This window comes from Corvus hawaiiensis, chromosome 5 (assembly GCF_020740725.1).
Source record: "Corvus hawaiiensis isolate bCorHaw1 chromosome 5, bCorHaw1.pri.cur, whole genome shotgun sequence".
NCBI lineage: Eukaryota > Metazoa > Chordata > Aves > Passeriformes > Corvidae > Corvus > Corvus hawaiiensis.
The window spans coordinates 53,648,434-53,656,239 of NC_063217.1; the positions used below are offsets into that span (position 1 = coordinate 53,648,434).

Consider the following 7,806-nt stretch of genomic DNA (forward strand, 5'->3'; position numbering starts at 1 on the left):
AACCAGCAGCATCCCCACTACATTGAACAGCCCAACAACACTACATAATCCCCATTGTAAACATATATTTTGAGGTGTGTTTTTCATGGCTCTGACTCAATTGAGGAAGACGCAATACAGACAAGCCTAAACTGTTGTCATACACGGTTATCAGAGAAAAGTTAATTAGCTTCAGGTTTAAAATGTACTCCTCCTCCTCCTCTTCAAAGGCACAAATGTGGACCTACCTGCTGCTCTGACAGCTGTCACAAAGCACAAACCTGTTCCTTCCACAAAATACAAACATGCATCTCCGTGATGCCATTGCTGCTCACGTGCTGCTGGCAAGCAGAACTCACATGCCCTATGTGAATAGTTAACCCCAAGACAGACCCCCCTGCCTCCCCGCAAGGTTTACCATCCACTTCCAATTAATACCAGGATTCTGGAGGAAAATGCTGGTGCTGCTTTTTCACTCTAACAAAGTGATTATGTCTGCAGCAAGACAAACTTGAAAAAGGAGATTAATACCTGTGGAAAGACTAAGTGATCCTCTTGGGATAAGGGAAAAGGCTCAGTTGTCCAACCACTTTTCCACCCAGTGAGAAATGCACACGTCCACACCATGAACAGGAGAACTCTGCGAAAACAGCAGTGAAGGCACTTAAATCCAGCTGGAGGCCAGTGACTAGTGATGACCAGGGCAAAGGGATCAAGTGCCATCTAAAGAAGTTTGTGGACAGCACAAAGTTGGGTGGGAGTGTTGATCTACTGGAGGGTAAGAAGGCTCTACAGAGGGATCTGGACAGGCTGGAACAATGGGCTGAGGCCAACAGAATCAGCAAAGCCGAGTACCAAGTGTTGCCCTTGGGTTACAATCATCCCATGAAGTGCTACAGGCTGAGGCAGAGTGGCTGGGAAGCTGCCTGACAGAAAAGGACCTGGGGATGTTGGTCAACAGTGGCCGAACATGAGCCAGTGTGTGCTCAGGTGGCCAGAAGACCAATGGCAACCTGGTCTGGATCAGCAATAGCGTGGCCAGCAGGACCAGGGCAGGGATTGTGTCCCTGTACTGGGCACTGGTGAGGCTGCACTTCAAGTGTTGCGTTCAGTTCTGGGCCCCTCACCACAAGAAAGACATTGAGGTGCTGGAGTGAGTCCAGAGAAGGGCAACGGAGCTGGTGGAGGGTCTGGAGCACAAGTCCTGTGAGGAGCAGCTGAGGGAGCTGGGGGTGTTCAGCCTGGAGAAAAGGAAGCTCAGGGGGGACCTTATCCCTCTCTACAACTGCCTAAAAGAAGGCTGTAGCCAGGTGGGGGTCAGTCTGTTATTCCAGGTAACAAGTGATATGATGAGAGCAAATGGTCTCAAGTTGCCCCAAGGATGGTTTAGATTGGGTATCAGGGGTTTTTTTTTCATGGAATGGGTTGTCAAGCACTGGAACAGGCTGCCCAGGGAAGTGGTAGAGTCACCATCCCTGGAAGTGTTCAAAATATGTGGATATGGCACCTGAGGACATGGTTTAGAGGTGAACCTGGTGGTGGTGCTACGCTGACCGTTGGATTTGATGATCTTGATGGTCTTTTTCAACCTTAATGATTCCATGGTTCTCTGATTCTATGAATGTTTCCTACTGCAAGACTTCATGCGAGAGTGATGGGTGTCCTGTAAAAACCACCAAGCTAAACATACTGTAGTTTGAATGCAGAAATCAGAGGCAATCTTAAGGCAAAGCCCTTTTTACCATCATTCAGACAGAAATCCTACCAGTATTTTAAATCCTAAGCACAACACAGATGCAAAGTTTCATGTTCACAATAGCTGCAAGGTGCTGAACGCAGTAGCCCTGAATGCCTACCCAGGAATGCTTATGAATAAAGGAAAAAGACAATTTGCATTAATATTTTTAACTATGAAAGACAAAACAATCTCCTGAGTAACTTCAGTTTTATCCCGTCCATGAACAGCAGCAGCTTGGACTCAACCTCATTCTTGACCCAGGGTGTCAAAACACTTTAAAAAGGATACCTGTGACTGCACCCCACTGGACAGAAGCAGAGATACAGAGATGACACGGATCCATCCTATGGCCAGTCCTTGAAGCAGCACGACCCTCCTCGGCTTGAAGGGTTTCTCTGCTGATTCTCTGGAAGGACAAGACCCTACAAGACTTGCCTATGAATAAAAGAAGTCTATGATGCTTGCACACACTTAATTGTATTTCTGCAGGCTATAAAAATCTTGCTCTACTCATTTTAACAAACTACCAGATAGTTATGCCTGAAGAAAAATTCCCTGTTAGGGAAAAAAACCCCTATTCAGCCAACTTCAGTAGCAAATGCAAATAGTTAATTAACATTATCTCCATTACACTGTCCTGACTTTGCAATACATCTGGCACAGAAGCAAGATTTTTTTGCCTTGTCCAAATCTTCTCCCATCCATACAGAGCCTACACTCAGCGGGCTCGGAAGCAAATCTGACCAGCAAAGATTTCGCAAGTACGTACGGGTATACCCTCTGATCTGTACTCCAAATGCACACCTCTGCATGTCATTCCATTACCACTTTACTGGGGAAGAGAAGTTGTCAGACACATGAAGAAAACTGTATTTAACTATCTAGTTAAGTTGTATTTGTAGTAAGTTGTATTTGTGTACTTAGGAGAGACAAACTAACTAACTAGCCAAATCCAGCTCATGTACACATTATCAATCCAAGGCAAATAAATATTCTTTCGCCCACTAGTTTTTCCCCTAAAAGACTCATGTGCCCAAATTATTCAGCATTTCATCTTTTCATGGTCTGTTTTAAATACAACTCTTTTTCCTTGGCCAAAATTGGCAAGGATAAAGGAAAGCAAACTGGACAAAAGGTCAGATTATAGTGAAATTGAAATATTTATCAGAACAGCTATTTCTGCAAAGGAAGTTAATCACAAAGGTAATGTCTCATTTGACCCTTAATTGACCTGTGTGTTTTTAATTAGGAAACAGGGGAATTAACCTAGAGCTAATTACAGACTTCATTTTACAAACCTGTAAGTGCATAATTTTATTCACGTAAGTATTCTTTAGTGAAGTTATGCATGAACAAATACGTTTGTAGCTTCAGGGAATAGGTCTTGAATAACTTAAACTTTTAAAAACTTTTAAGTGGCTACTTTATAAATATGTCTTATATATAATCCATTTTGTATTTTAGACTTTAGATGTGAAATTTTTCTGAACAGCAAAGAATATTTCCTTCTGTTGCAGCAAAACAGCAACAGTTACTTTTGTGTTAAGGAAATAAGTGGCAGCTTTAAAGAATGAACGTTTTTAATTACGTGCCTTTATTCATCCTGGTCTGTGAAACTTCAGTCTTTGGCTTAATGGCATCGCAGGGTAGAGGTTTGTAGCAATGCATTTTGACTTCAGCACTGAATTAATTTTAATGTGTAACAAAGTCGCTTTCAAGGGAAGAAACTTCCTGAGACCTGTGTCATTCAGGTCCCTGCATACTACAATTCATTCACTATTGGAAAAGCTTTCTGGAACATGTAAAGGGTGAACCTATGCTCCCTGGTGCTCTCCCCATGCTCACATTGCTGCTCCAGCGTCTTCATTACATTCAGAGTTTGCAAACTCTGTGGACCTGTATCAGCAGTCCTGCAAGCTGCCACAGATGACTCCAAATACCAATTACATACGGCTCAAAACTGGGATCGTGACTTCCATGCAAATACCCTCCCTGCTGGCCATTGTACCACCAGACGAGGACTTGCTTTACATCCCGACTCCAACAGAAAATAACTCCTTCAGCCTACTTTCCCAAGGCAATGTTTAGACTTACTTATCTGTGGATAAACACGTCTGCCAGACCCTCTCTAATAAGTTTTGAGTCTATTGGCCAATTATAACCAAATCTGACGCAGGCTTGGAGGCCTAAGAGATATTCACTCTGACAAGCAGCAGAAAAGCAGGCAGCTGGGCCGAGCACACAGCCCCCGTGAGCGATCCTGGGAGAGAAAGGCCAGAGCAGCGACAAACTGGGGACCCCGGCCTTGAGACACAATGCCAAAGGAAAGAGGTTCCTTTGGGTTTTGCTGCCTATCACAATCCTGCAACACAGTCTGTGCATGACAGCAGTTAAAACATATTGCCTGTATTACTAGAGACACAGATACACGCTCCTCTCTGTGCACACTGTGTACGCACTCCCACCTGGGCGTGCCTGAACACTCCGGCATGGGCTGATCATAAAGAATAATTGATCACAAAGGTTTGGTTTTTTACAGCTTGATGAGGTGTTGACATTTTAAGCAGAGAAAAGTAAACTCCGTAATGTGACGCGTGAAAAAACTGGTATAATGTAATCAAACACTACATTATAAGGTATTTTAGTTACCTCAAAATCATTTCCTTATTACAAAAGAGTCCAGCACTTAGAGATGCTGTAACAGATAAATCTTTTCTCCTTTAAGGCACTCAAAAGAACAAGGTTGTTGATATATAGCACAGTACAATTCACAGATATCATCACAATGTTACAATTTCAGGACTTTTTCAAAACTTATCCTATAACCCTTGTTACATTTTTGCTACCTCAGCCAAATACAAAACAGCAAGAGGAAAGAGCTCACCAGAACCAAGCCCAATCTAAAACATGCACTAGTGATAAAACCAGTTTGACACGTGAACTTTAGACCAAGCTGCAGTGTTTTCAAATCAGTTTCCTCCAAATTTTGCCATCAGAAGCAAGAATTCTCAGTTTGTTTGAGACAATTTAAAAATAGCTTGTATCTTCTGAAAAGGAACAAAAATCTGAATGGCAGTAAGCCTAAGATTTTATAGTTCGTTTTACAGGGTATCACCAACAGATCTAACTAATTTGTTTCTGTTCTATATTTGCAGTATTTACAACGCACAGATCAGCTCATTTTGCCACTTATGAGTCAAATACTAATACATCTATAAATCCTCACCAATTTCATAAATTAAGAGTAATGACAACCCAGATAACCATGTTGGTTTATATACTATCCTATCCTTGCAATAACTCTAAGGTTGGTAGAAAATACCTGTTAAAAGACTGTTTAGAGACTTTTCTGTCTAAAGGCTGTGAACTACTCATAATGGCTGTTGTTAGCAGCAGCACAGGCTGGACCGAGAGGCAGCCCTCCACTCTCCCCAGCACACTGCATGAAGTATCACATTTGTAAGACAAAGCAAAGCAGCCCCTTCCCCACAGGATTTACAGTCTGGACAAGTGCTTTGTAGTCAGCATCAAGCAATTAGCAGTTAAGACACAGAGCAGCTCATAAACCTTCTTCTAAAAAAAAGTTAATCTTATTTCTTGGGAGTAGTAACACATCATTTCCCACCTGAGCATCAGACTTCCTCTCATTGTTTCCTTACACCTGGCAACAGATATTGCATCTCACTTATTGAAGCTCTTGTTTTGCAGGAAACAATACATAGGGAAGAATGACAGAAACACTCAAGAAAGACTAGATGCTGGGAATGGCCTTTGTGAATCTGTCAGTTTACATCATCACCAATCAAAGCTCTCTTAAAGGGAGTTTCAAAACTTGAGGGCTTGATTCTGCCAAGAGATGAATGCTCCAGTCTCACTGCAGCAAAGGCCCCAGCACATGCATCACTTTAATTACACAAGTGGACCAATTAAAATGGACCCCCCTCGTATCCTTAAAATTAAGCATGTATTTAAGTGCTAACATGAAGCCAAAGCATTCGGTATACTGACTCACAGGAAGGACTGCTATAAGTCAGGATTACATACACAGATAAGTACAGATACAACTATCCCAAAGGCCTGAGGGTTTTTTTCCCTGATTGCACAAGTGTCAATCAAGGGCAGCTCAGCTGAAGCCAAGCAGGGCAGTAGGTTGTGGGAAGAGAGTCAAGGTCCTTAGGTTGTATTTACTGTGATGGATTCCTTATTTTGAAATAATTGGAAAACTGTTTCCTAACAATGCAGAATTTCAACACAAGAACCAGAGAATCTTCTTACAAACACATTATGAATCCATCATTATCACTCTAATAGTAAAATGCTGGTTGGGTTTCCGCTTGCTTTCAAAAACCTCTGAAAGAAACCCACTCCCTGCACATGCAGCCTCTGCCAGTGAAAGAAGGAATACTTGGTGCTGTAAGCCAGGCTAGTCATCAGACAGAGGAGATTTTGTCCTCTGTAGGTAATGACACGGTAGCCATTCTGTCACACTAATGTACACTGCCTCCACGAGTTATTCCCAGAGACTAGCTTTTAACATCCTAACTTTAACATGCCTGACATTCAAAATGATCCAATCTCAGAAAATAACTATGTCTCTGCTCATTTCCCTCCTCTTAAAGTAAATTTCAAGCGAAGTAGAAGAGAGCATTTTGGCCTGAAAAGGAGACAACAGAGAACACACTGGAAGTTTATAAAAGCGTGAATGGGACACAGAAGAGCAGAGACCAATTCTGCACTAACCCTCTGTTAAGATATACATACTATCAAACAAAGGTTCAGAACAAAATGCTAAACCAAAGGGTTTGACACAGTGTAAAGTTTAAGCTATGAATTTCCTTGCCACAGCACGTCGCTAAAAGTTTTCACAGGGTCAAGGGGCACTCAGAGCAGTTCATGGAAAGGAAAAAATCAGTTGAATGCTACAAAGACCCTAGCCTTCCCTTAGAAAGCATCCAAGCTGCAAATCATTGCATGCTGAGAGAGCCTTCTGGAGAATTATCCTTACATGCCTACCTTATTTTTACTCCCCCTCAGGCACTGCTTTCTGCACCATCAGACCCAGAACGCTTAGACAGACCTCTGGTTTTATCTACAAGACACTCCTAAACAGTGATGCTTTCTGTGATTTACATTCAGCAGGTTCTTAAATCGAGTGGCCTGACGCTATGTTTCTGAACATCACCGAGGACATCGACTGCTATAGTCTGGCCGGTAAATCTGAGTTCACGTCAGTCCATCCATCACAAGCGACAAAGTCTGTAAGTTAACAATACCATACCGCTGCGCGAGAGATTCCTGCTTCCCAAAGATTCACAGGGCCCTCCATCGTCCTCAGTTACAAAACAAGATGTACCTTGACAAATCGGCGTTTTGATTTAAAAGTTCATTTCGGGAGCGCTGCGGATCGCCAGCTCCTGACGCGCACGTAACGCGATCGTATCAAGCCAGGCGCAGCGTGCGCCCGAAGCGAGCAGGTCCGGCAGCCCGGTGCCAGCAGGCTCCCGGCTGTGGCCACTCACATGCCTCACCGCAGCTGCTCCCCCCGGGGCAAGGTCGGGGCAGCCCGAGGCGAGTGCTCCGAGCCGGGACGGGGGCCGGGCGGCCGCGGCTCCTCGAGCGCCCGCCGGGGCTGGAGGGCGCCGGGCGCGTCCGGGGCGCTGCCCCCGCGGAGGCTGGCAGCACTCGGGGCCCCCGGGGCTCGCAGGCCCGGCACCCCGGGCCCCCCTGCACCCTGGGCCACAGGTGCCCGCCCGCCCCGCCGCAGCATCTCCACGCCGCAGCACCCGCTCCCGGCTCCGGCTCCTCACCGTGCTTACCGCCTGCGAAGGCTCCGCGGGGCCGCCTCCTCTGCCGGGGCTGCTGCCGCTCCCGGGGCTGCTGCCGCTCCCGGGGCTGCCGCCGCGCACACCCCCTCCCCGCCCGGCCCGCAGCCGCTCTGCTCAGGCTCGGGGTGGTTTGGGGCTTCCTCCCCTCCTCTCGCCCTCTCCAGCTCCCACTAGTGCTCGCACACCCGGCCAGCCGGACGAGGACTCGCGGCCGCCTCCTCCTCCTCCCGCCCCCCCGCGGCCGCCGCTCCCCCGATCACTCCC

General features: G+C 45.7%; 1 protein-coding gene across 2 annotated transcripts in view; it reads right to left on the reverse strand.

The window, feature by feature from the left end:
• The window catches only part of BMPR1B (bone morphogenetic protein receptor type 1B), a 234,450-nt gene extending 226,880 nt beyond the window's left edge, over positions 1-7,570 (reverse strand). Inside the window, exon 1 of one of the 2 annotated variants that reach the window (XM_048303633.1) lies at positions 7,534-7,563. The gene's annotated coding sequence lies outside the window, so the exon portion shown is untranslated. Of the gene's footprint in view, positions 1-7,533 lie in introns of both variants that reach the window. The other variant, XM_048303638.1, reaches the window with a different exon arrangement.
• Positions 7,571-7,806: the final 236 nt, after the last annotated feature.